This window comes from Theropithecus gelada, chromosome 17 (assembly GCF_003255815.1).
Source record: "Theropithecus gelada isolate Dixy chromosome 17, Tgel_1.0, whole genome shotgun sequence".
NCBI lineage: Eukaryota > Metazoa > Chordata > Mammalia > Primates > Cercopithecidae > Theropithecus > Theropithecus gelada.
The window spans coordinates 30,264,666-30,276,881 of NC_037685.1; the positions used below are offsets into that span (position 1 = coordinate 30,264,666).

The 12,216-nt window shown below is 37.2% G+C and overlaps 1 long non-coding RNA gene across 1 annotated transcript; it reads right to left on the bottom strand.

Moving 5' to 3' along the window:
* Positions 1-3,071: 3,071 nt before the first annotated feature.
* LOC112610607 lies at positions 3,072-5,409 on the bottom strand. The gene is made up of 2 exons (XR_003116442.1): positions 5,314-5,409; positions 3,072-3,353 (listed from the first exon to the last, which is right to left on the bottom strand). It is a non-coding gene; the product is annotated as an uncharacterized LOC112610607 (long non-coding RNA).
* Between the last annotated feature and the right edge of the window lie 6,807 nt (positions 5,410-12,216).

A 12,216-nucleotide genomic window follows, 5' to 3' on the forward strand; every position in this document is an offset into this window, starting at 1 on the left:
AAATAGATTGAAAGAATGTATTGATATGGTCATCCATCGAGCAATTCACCAATAGCACATAATCACACGTGGCATTTTTCAGCGGAACACCAATTATCTAAAACCATGTAAAGCAAACAAATACGTTTTGTTTTCACATATACATAGTTACAAGTCAAATTGCAGGGCTAAACTTTGACCAATGCAGTGACAATATAAAATTTATATGATCCAAAAGTGGAAAATAAAACACAAGAAAGTAATAAGGTTTATTATAAGTGTGGATGGTAACATGTTGAGAATAAGTTCAGACTAGAATCAAATCAAATTCAAATAAGACAATGCATGTAAAACCACTGGATGTGCTCTACAGCCTTCGCAAACATGCATTAAATTGTCTTCAATCTTGTTCAGGTTCAAGCAGGCACATATAAATAGACAAAATAATACATGAGAAATCATCATTGCTTTTATTTCTCAAATTCAATCATTCAGATCCTTTGATGATCATTCTGGTAAGATGAGAGGTAGGACACAGAATTTCTACAGCAACTGAAGTAATAAAAAGAGCAATTCAAGGGCTTTTCTCATGTTCTGCCATTGAGATAATTTGAAGGAAAAGTGCAGGCTAAAAGGACTCAAGGTGGGATTCTCCCAGCAAAATGCAGAAACAGAGACGGCCAACTGCAGGCAGGATATACTAATGGAACACGGAGAATTTCAGGTGTGTGTCAGACCTTTTTAAATCCTCCTACCCTGCTTGCGGGCAATGACTTTGATAGATTATTGATAGATTATTTAATCTCTCACAGTTTCAGTTTCTTAATCTCTGCAAAACCAAAGTGACCTCGTGGCAAACAGAGAACACAAGTTAGCATTTTCCTCTTTTGTTAAGCCTGCCCATTATACCACATATGACCACCAGAAGACATCTATTAATGGAGCTAACCTGTGTATGAGACATACTGCAGTACAATTGTTAGCAGTCTCCCAAAGTTGGAAAAACAGGAAAATACATTTATGAAGGTCCAGGGTCTGGGCTGGGTAACTTTAAGGCAGAGAAATGCCAGAAATGGGCAGTGTTTACTTTGATTGCTAAACTTAGCAGTGAGATGATCTTGAAGGGAGTCTTGAGGAGCAAACTGTTAGTCTTGACAAGTTGTTTAGGTCTTTCCTGGTCTTATCTTTCAGGAGCCAGTAATTCTGGAGCATGCAGATAAGTTATTATTGCTCAGTCCCAGCATTGTTTAACATAGGGACAGAGAATTAGTTAGGCTCAATTGTTGAGCCTCACATAGCAATTTTGCCTTCAACAATAGAGTATCTTTTCTAAAAAATTATTTTTGTTTATCTAATTGCATTAAATCGTGACTCCACATCAAATTAACTTACACTGTGTAATATATAACAGGGACTTCTTATTCCTGATTTTAAAGCAAAAGCTTTCTGTAATTCTGCAATGCACTCTTGAAACTATGTAATAGTTTTACAGTTTTCATGATTTCTATTTCTATTGTTTTTAACCTTAATTTATTCCTTCTAATGCCCTTTTTTAAATGTTGTAATTTCTTGCATTGAGTGATTAAAGATTTTGATTATTTTTGTTTATTATACCAATGGATTTATTTATGATAGATTTTTCCTGTGAGCACTGATTCAGCTGTAACCGTAAGTTCTTCATTAATTGTATTTTGCAGATTGTCATAAATTTGATTCCTTATGACCCAAAATTTCTTTAAAAGAGTTGTTAAATTTTCCTTTGGCATAGTAGTATTTTTTTTAACTTTTGTTGCTCATATTTATTATTATTTTTAGCTAAAATTATACCCATGGTTTGGGAGAGACCAGGAGTGAACCTTCAAGCCCAAACTGGTCCAATTAATTTGTTCCTTTCCTGAGGAAATGAGGAACTGGACTAGGGAATTTTTCAATGAAACAGAGAATGACTTAAACAAGGAACAGGAAACACTCAGAAAGACTGGCATTGACTGAACTTATACACAGAAGGAGAGAACAAATATATGCATCGAAAATATCTACTGGTTACTTTTAGCCCTCTAGTCTCCAGCTTAGGCTGTTCTTGGAACCCAACTGAAACTCTGACTTTGGATTTCATGAAACACCTCTGTAGCACCATAAACACAGCTCCCATTTTACTTACACTGGCCTCAGGAGATTTCTCTTAATTTCAACCTGAAAAGACCAATAAATATACAGTGGAAATGTTTCTGTTGTTGTAACAATTAACAGTCCAGCAGATCAAATAAAGCCTGGGCCAAATAGAAGATATCACGTAGAACTGGCATTCAAAAAAGAATTTTAAGGGTTGTAAGAAATTCTGCGAATCAAAACTTTCCAGCAAGACATTTAAATCTAGAAAATTAGCCAAAGAAAATCAAGGATAAGTAAAAAACATATATACAATTAGTTTGTAGTCACATTATTTATCATTGTGAAGTGTCCCAAAATTGGAAATCATCTACATGTTCAATATTATGGAATTCATCAAATATTATAAATTACTTGACATTCCTATAATTTTAAAAAATTGCAGTGATAAAAGTTTTATGCAGATCTACCTACCTAAATATGGAAGAATTTCTGTGAGTAATCAAAGGAAATAATGCAAATCATTTTGTAAACGTTCCCATTTTTACAAGAAAGGATGTGTGTGCACACATTTGTGTATGTGAATTGAAAAATATTGGATGGATATACAGCAATATGTTATGAGTTATTATTCCCTGCTTGGTGGACTAAAGGTAATTTTACTAGCATTTTTAAAAATTGGTATTATTTATAGTAAACATATACTATGTAATTATAAGAAATAACCTATTTCATCTTAAGACAAAAGAAAGGAATGTATGTGACCAAAGAAAATATTTTTTGCTGAGAAGAAGGCCATAAAAACTCAGGCATTATGAGATAAATAGGAAATGGAGTCAAAGGTCAAATCTTGAGGCACTGGGAAAGACCTCATTGCCAGGTAATGAGAAAGAACTACTAAGGATCAGGTTATTTCTCTCTTAGTAACTGCTCTAGACAAGTAAGCAGGGCAGTCTGGTAAAGGGTAGAAAAAGAAGTTCATGTTTGATAAATAGATTTTTATTATTGAAGATCCTGAAGAAAATGTTTAGATTTTCTTCCTGGGGAAAAAAAAAATGATAGGAATGCTTTGCTGTGTTGTCTTAGCAATTTACATCACTTTAAATTAACTCAGCAAGTCATCCTTTGCCCTGTGCAAATATTCCAGGCGTCCTTCTGTATTTCCTTTGCCCTTTCTCAGCCCTGTTCTTTGTTGTATTGTTCCAATAGGAACCAAAGCAAGGGCCTCCTGAGTCCTCCAGCTTGTTATTTGGCTGATCAGAGGCCTGGCCGGAAAGGGAAGGAAGACAGAACATGAGACACAGTGTCCACTCCCCAGGCAGGCTTCCCGCCAACTTCTCTTCACACAGCATTTTTATGCTGCTTCTCCTTACCCCTTCCAATCTAAGCGTGACATTCACAACACAACCAGTTCTGCACTGATCCCCCATGGCTTCCTAACCCTCTGCCCTCACCTTACTAAAGAGCCCTTTGATGAAACTCTTCTCAAATTACCCAGTGTGTAACTAAAAGAGTATAACTGGATTGTTTGCAACACAAAGGATTAATGCTTGAGGGGATGGATACCTCATTCTCTATGATGTGATCACACCTGTATCAGAACATCTCAAGTACCCCATAAATATATACACCTACTATGTACCCACAAAAATTCAAAATTAAAAGATTTTTTAAATAATATAAAGTTACCCAGTGTGGTGGACCATCTGCTTCCTGCAATGCACTCATCAATACAGACATTAGTCTGTAAAACAGATGAGCAGGACCTACCGCCCTGTTCTTTATACAAAATGACTTCATTAACTAATATTCATCAGCTTCATGGTTGCTCGTGGAATGTAATTACAAATGGACCTGCAGCGGACCTTGTCAGTATTCTGCCCGTAACTCTCACATCTCTTTGCTCATGTCTTTCATTTTTATTCTCTGAGGCAGCACTTGCTCTCTTTGTCGGAGGCCTACCTCCATCTGCCAGAACCCTTCTGACAACACACAGGAAAAAGCAAACATGCCTAGAAATGTACATACCCCCATCATGACTCATGGTGCAGTTGTAAATACTTCAGCACCCTCGTCTCTGATGGGGACGATTCTAAGAAGTGACTGGCCTTATCTCCAGATCCTCTTTGCTGGATTGAGCCACAGATGTTTTCCATGGAGTCTAACTATGTAATGCAAGCTTGCTTGGATTTCTTCCCTTTCCTTCACTTCCTTTCCCATCTCTGTTTCAGGTCCCCGTCCATCTACATGTTTTTCCTGGATATATTTCCTAATAAACCGTGTTCACCCAAATCCTCATCTCACGGTCTGCTTCAGAGCAACCGCAATCTAAGTCAGGAATCATATCATATACATTAGAAAATAGTTTTTTTTAACATAAAATGATAGCAAAAATAAAAAAATCTCATATAACCATTGCAAAAAAAAATAGACATGTCCAAAAGAAATGCGTGTCAGATAAATTTAGTTTTTTGATCAATTGTGATTTAATACAATTAATTTTTGGCCTGGTATCAATTTTCTAAAGAGCACTGCTCTGGGGAAAAGTGAAAGCATATCCCTTTCTCTAATGTATTTTTAATGTTGAGATATTAGATTCTAAAACACAGACTCTATGGACTCTAATGAGATCACATTACCCATTGCTAGTGGGTGTGGCACTGACAAGGATAAAGAGATAGCATTCTGCTGGCCTTTCAGAGACCTGGAAAGAAAGTAGTAGGTGCTCAGTGAACTAGTTACACTTTGAGAGGTCTGCTGATAACCATTTGTCCACTTCCAGGGACCTCTCAAACCTGATTCATCTTCAACCTCACCAGGGGAATACAGCCCTCTTTGTAAAATCAGAGTAATGAATGGAAAAGAGACCAAAAAGATATGGTTCATTATCTTCCCATTTCAGCCTTTACCTTGACAAATGAGGTGACCAAGCACAAACATGTAGGAGGTTTACACAAAACCATTCAGCTGGTTAGTGGAAGGGCAGGGACTTAGATCCACGTGTCCAACATTCTAGCTAAGCAAGTTTCTTCAGCTGATACTACTGATTCCACTTTTGAAATTATTCAAATATCCTTCAAGAGTCTGAGAGAAATGCACATTTAATCTTTCACAACTTTTTTTCTTATGTAATTATTGCCATTATATCAGAAGGCTAAGTGCTGATTTTACCAATTACCAAAGTTGATTGAGGTTGGTTCTTTGTGAAGTCATTAGAAAGTTTACCTTATCAATTATGAACCTGACTTCAAGATGAGGGATGGGGGATGTGGGTCACCCTCCTTTTTCTCCCAGAAGGACTGAGGTGTCACCATCCCACTTCTAGAAAGGGAGCCACGTGTCACCAACAAACCAACAGTATTAAGGAGAATGTTTAACATAAAAAGTCATGTTTTATAACAAAAATGTAGAACATTTATTCAAGTCAATAAAAGGAACAAAATATTGAACCAGTTAATGTCTTCTCTAATCATTTCTTTTTGTTCATTTACAGAGTAGTAATGATTATTTTCTCTGCCTTAATTTCTAAGCAATTTCTCAATTTAGAATGAATTAATTGGAAGAATAGTTGCTTCTTTCTACACATAGAGAAGATGGTACAGATGTAAATAACTTTTTCAACAAGATATCTTGATAAATCCACGTACCTAAACTATTTCCACTGGTACATCATTACTACATTTTTCAACATCTAATAAGCAAACATAAGATCTGAAAATGAGTTCTCCCTGCGTACTTGCATCTATTACAACGAATATTGTATGTGGTTTGGGTTTTGGCTGAGATAATTGTGACATATTTATAAAATTCATTATAAAAAGTTTACATGCATGCTAGTGGCTATTAGTTAAAAGTAGGAATACACAGCACATGATGGTCTCTTCACAGAGAAATGTCAATAATACAGTTTAAAGATATTTCACAAATGCATTTAAAAGGTGTCAAATTATGTTTGTACTTTTGATCAGTTTAAATAGCATACATATCTTAAATCTAGGTTTTTAAGTCTTTTGTAAAGCTTCATTTCTAAGAGAAGAGAGGTGCCTATTAATGGAAGATTTTTAGTCATTTATAAATTAAAAAGCAGAAATGTTACACTGTCCCGTAAAAACCTACACATTCTATTTCTGTAAAATTTGCTTCTACCTATATGCCAAACTAAAACTATTTGTCAGAAGAGATTATGGAAGAAATAATTAATTTTGAGAAAAAACGATTAGTGTGAACAAAATAATGCTACTTAAAAAGCTATTGCTTCATAATTAGAGCCATCCTGCACAAATCTAATTCATGTTTGTTGTTTTTGTTACACGTATACACAAAATTATCTTTGAAATGGACCACTTACCATCTCTTCCGACATTAACCCAACCAGCAGACTTGAGCCTAATGTGAGAATTCAAACCAAATTCACCTCTTACCAGCTGTGTGACCTTGGGCAAGTTACATCACCCCTCAGTTTTCTCATCTGTAGAATGGATACGTTAATGAGAGTAACTACATCATAGCATTGCTGTGAGGGTTAAAACGAATCAATACAAAGAAATATTTAGAAGTACGCCTAGCACAGAGTGACATTATATATGTTTTTACTATTATCGTTATTCCCAGTCCACAGGAGGCACTCAGTAAATATCTGTTAAATTCCTCTGCCAAATAAAACAATACATAGCAGCCTCGATCAGATAAAATGACACAAAATATTCTCACATTTATTAAATACATAATTTCTGAGATAGAAATTCGGAAACTCTGTTCCAGAAACTGGTATTTACAAGGCCAGGAACCGTTTGTGCAGTGTTATCTGTAGGTCTCTGAGAACACCATATCCCTCCCACAAACTGTTTTACGGCCTGAAGCCCAAAAGATTTATCCCTTGGCTAAATCTTTGAAGTCCTTTTAAAAGGCAATTTTTAAAAAGCAGAAGAGGTGGTGTTACATATTAAAACATAACCATTTAGGGCCGGGCACAGTGGCGCATGCCTGTAATCCTAGCACCTTGGAAGGCCAAGGCGGGTGGATCACCAGGTCAGGAGATCGAGACCATCCTGGCTAACATGGTGAAACCCTGTCTCTGCTAAAAACACAAAAAAATTAGCCGGGTGTGGTGGGGGGCACCTGTATTCCCAGCTACTCGGGAGGCTGAGGCAGGAGAATGGCGTGAACCCGGGAGGCGGAGGTTGCAGTGAGCCAAGATCGCGCCACTGCACTCCAGCCTGGGTGACAGAGGGAGACTCCCTCTCAAAAAAAAAAAAGAGCCATTTAGAACAAGGTGAGGTGTATTTGAACACCTACTGATACTTTAGTCGTACAGTTTATTAGATTAGTCAACTAGTTTTAGACACATTCCGTGGGATGATATCAGTGAAAGAACAAGGATACTAATGGGAGAGTTCTGGAAGGACTCTGTTATAAGGTGGGAGGAATAAATTGCCTGTTTAACATTTTTTCAGAGGCTAGTACACCTCTGTCATCTTAAAATGCCATCAATACTAGTTTAAACAAGAATTTTCAACCTCAGCATGTATGTGGTAGTGTGTCTAGCTTTTGAAGTCACTGACAAAAAGATCTGATAATGTTCCATGTTATGACACTTCCATTATCTCACAAAAGAAAGACTTTCTTGCTTTAAAAAAAAAAAAAAAAAAAAAGTGGTTCCAGACTTCAAAGCAAAAGCTTGTCTCCACCTAACACTGAAGGTTTCATTTATACTGTGTGCTGAGTACAAACTGCAGTGCAAAAGTCAGCCTGGATCTGTCAGCGACACAATTAGGAAACCTCACATAGGGTCACCAGGACACAGACTGCTGCTATGTAAATTTAACCTGCTACATTCAAAGGTGGAGGAAGAACTTAGAAACCACTGTTGTCCTATAAGAAGCAAATGGCACCGATTTTCAGTACACACCTACTGCACTAATTCCAAAAAGTTCACAATTCCTCAGTATTACTTTGAGTTCCAGGATCTGGGTTAATACACTCAAGGCATGCATTACAGCAGGGAATGAAGGTTGGAATATAAGTAGTATCCCATCTGATACTTCTATGGATTAACATTACATATATTTGGAGTGGTGGATCCATAATTAACATTCTTCTCTTTCCTTCCCAAGATCAGATACAATAGACACAGGAGTCAGACTGATGGAAACGAATGCGCCACCTCTCTTACTGGAAGAAGCTAGCTCGGAGGACACATGGCAGGTGTGCTGACAGATGGCTTGCTGACACTCATGCGAATTGAACTTTCACACACACCCCTAACCCCAGGATATGGCAAGAAGCAAAGTCAACTCCACCAGTTATGGAAGAAAGCAGACCACAATTAATTTTCACTACAAGTAGGCAGTTTCCACCTCCCTCTGCCCTCAAGAACAAAAGGGAAAAAAATAAGTCAAACACACCAGTTCCTTCTTTCACTAATGAATTAGAAAACGCATCCCTCCTCATATAAAGAGAGTTCAGGGATTTTGCTCTAGCATGTGGTTTTCAGCTGGGCTGCAGATAGACTCCACAGGAGACTTGAAGAAATGCAAGGAGATGCTCCTGGCATTTAGTAGGTGCGTGCCAGAGTTACCAAACATCCTGCAAAGCGCACTACAGTCCCAGCCAATGAAGAACTCTACTGCCTAAAAGACAATAACATTTCTGTTGAGAGCACTTCTGGGGAGATTTCCACAGGAAAACATGAGGAAAAAGGAACGCAACACCCTAGCAGTATTGTAGGTGGGCATGTGTGTGTGCACATGCAAGTCTGCACCTTTGGGGACACAGCTAAGCGAATTCTTGCTCTGTCTCTCTCTTTTTTTTTCTTTGAGATGGAGTCTTGCTCTTGTTGCGCACACTGGAGTTCAATGGCGCAATCTCAGCTCACTGCAACCTCCACCTCCCAGGTTCAAGCGATTCTCCTGCCTCAGCCTCCCGAGTAGCTGGGATTACAGGTGCCTGCCACCACGCCCAGCTAATTTTTGTATTTTTAGTAGAGACTGGGTTTCACAATGTTGGCCAGGCTGGTCTCGAACTCCTGACCTCAGGTGATTCCCCCGCCTCGGCCTCCTAAAGTGATGGTATTACAGGCGTGAGCCACCGTGCCCGGCCGAATTCTTACTCTCCTTTTAAAAAACTTAAGGTGTAATTTATATTCAATAATAGTCACTGTTTTTAGTAAACAATTCTGAAACAATTCTGAGACTTTACTACCACCAAGATATAGAACAATTCTATCGCCTCCAAAATTCGCCCATGACTTTTGAAGAAAACTCCTCCTACCCCTAACCCCTAGCCACTATTGATCTGCTTTATGTCCTCATAATTGTATCTTTCCCAGAAGATCATATAAATGGAATCATACCTTTGAATCTGGCTTCTTTCACTCAGCACAGCACATCGGAGATTCATTCATGCTGTTGCACGTATCAAAAATTCATTTCTTTTTATTGCTGAGTAATACCCCATTGTGTGAAGGTACCCCAATTTGCTTATTCATTCCCTAGTTGAGAGGCCATTCATGTAAACTTCTAACCTTTAGAGATTTCCATTGCAGGTAAGATAAATATCTTTCAATAAGCCATGTCCAAAACTGAACTTGCTGAATCTCTCTCCATATTCTCTCCTGACACCTTTGGGAAACCATTCTGATTCAGGTGATGTAACTCATTGAACACAGGTCTCTTGTACATGCTGCCATCATGTCATTTACTACGCTGTAATTGTCAATTTCTCCCAACAGGCTTGAATTCACTGAGGTAGGGGTAGTGTCTCATTTAATATTTTTTATCCAGGGCACAAGTACAAGGTTTGGAGCATATAGGGTGTTAATATTTATTGAATAAATGCTTGAGCAAATCAATGGCAAGTGAATGAAAACACTCTTATATGTGTCTTATTTATGTATTTTTGAACCAACAATATATGCATCTGTGCAGAAGTCTATACTTGACTGTTGGTATCTAAGAGGAACTCAAAGTTCCCCTCTGCTTTTCTCTCTACACCCTACACACGCGCACACACAAACACACACACCCCTACACACACTCACACCCAAGTAGAAATGTAGACTTCTAAGTACGTGATTGTTTCTTTTGCAGCCACCTTACCCTCTAAGATTTACCAAGAAAAGACTTAAACAGAGACCAAGCCAGGTAGGTGTGGGTGTCTTATAATAACGTCATTATAGGCAAGAAATGTTGGCACAACCAGGGAACTCCATCCTGGGCTCGATGGCCCTTAATTAAATAAGTCAAGCTGTCTCCTCTGCTCCTCCCCTCTAAGCCCGTGTCCAAATCTCAGCTCCCTGAATCATAGTACTGAGATGGCAGGAAGAGATAGAAAAGCTAGCAAGAACGTGGGGGTACGCCTCAAGCAGGGGCCAGGTCCCATGCAGAAACCGCCTCTGGGAGGCTCTTGCCTACCCTACAGCTCTGGAGAGAGAGTGGAAAAAGTCAAGGGACACCCAAAACGTTTACCTCTCTCTTCACCACATGAAAACTGGACCCCTGAGAATTGTGGCCGGAAAACAGACCTTTGCACTTAACCCTGATAAAGGACTCAGAAGGAGACAGAGAGAAAGAAGTGCCAGTTAGGGGTCAACAATCTAGTCTAACAATCTCATTTTGTAGATGAGAACAGCCTGTGGTCAGAAAACTTCTTTAGAAGTCAGAAAAGCTAAATTCTTGATCTCCTTCCATCACTAATTATTAGTAATGAAACAATCTTGAGCAAGTCATTTAACGTTCCTGAACTTCATTAAGGAAAAGTCCCATATTCCATGCTTACCCCATCGATGCATTATTTCAATGAAACAATATATGAAAAGTACTTTGAAATATGTATGATATTATCATGTTTAGAGTGCTGCTATAAAACAACTCACTTGGGATAGCACTTAGAAATATCATAGATTCAAGGATAGACTATGCCTGGGACTGAAATCAGAAAACCTTGATGAAGCCTTGCCTTAGTTCTGTTACCAACTGGTTCTGTGATAACCAAAAGGAATCTTTCTCAGCCACTTATTTTTTTTCCGGGCATTATACAGGAACACATAAATTTCATTTAAAACAGTGTAGAAAAATAAGTATTAGCCACATTGTATAGGGTAAGAAAATAAAACTTACAGTAGGTAAAACCTTTGGCCAGGAAACAAATTTTAAATGGTAGCTTTGGGATTCAAATCTTGGTCCACTCGATATTAAGCTTGTATTCTTCCCATTATCAACACTTCTAGGCTGCAGTTATTTTATCTGAAAAGTAAAAATGAGAGAAGATTTGAAAATCTACATTATCCTTTACATGTCAGAAATATTTTAACTTTTAATGATTCTAATTTTAAATTTTGTATTTCTCTCTTATATCCTCTTAATTACAGAAATTTTTTATTTTGCCCTTCTACTCATCATCTCAGTTCCTGATTTTATAACCATGGGTAACAGAAATTTTTCTAACTCAGTAAAGTGAGATATAAGTAGTTTAAGCTACTGCCTTCATCTTCGCTCACCTATCACTTTAAAATATTTTGAAATTTCATGTAGTTCGTTTGGTTTATATCTACAATTTTTCAAATGAGTTTAAGTAAATAACGTAAACATATTGCTAAATCTATAAGACATGAAAGTAACTATTGCAAATGTTATCTCCTAAAGAAAATCGTGAGCTTTATTTTAAGTTAGTTCACGTCTCACTGAATGAATATGACCAATAACTAGAATGAGTCTATACATTCACTGTAAAAAAAAATAAAAAATAAAAAAGTCTAATTTTCTAAGAGATATATTTGCAATAAAATTTTACTTTCATGTTTAATACCTATTTATAGATTTTAGAATGTATTTGTGTTGTTTACTTAAACTCCTTTTCAAATTTTTTAATGTCAACCAAAAAGAACTACATGAGCTCGTAATAAGTTGCGGGTAATAGAAGAGATCTTGATAACAATATCACTTACTTTGTAAATTTCTTCTGAATGTTATAGCAAAATTGTGATATATTATCAGGAATGATTTTAATAGTATATCAATTAATAACTCAAATATTTTGTTTTTAATCATGTTGAAAGCAAATTTTGAAACCACCTGACCTGCAAAAGAATATTTTGCCCAGAATTTACTTTCTCAGTATCTGAAAAGTATC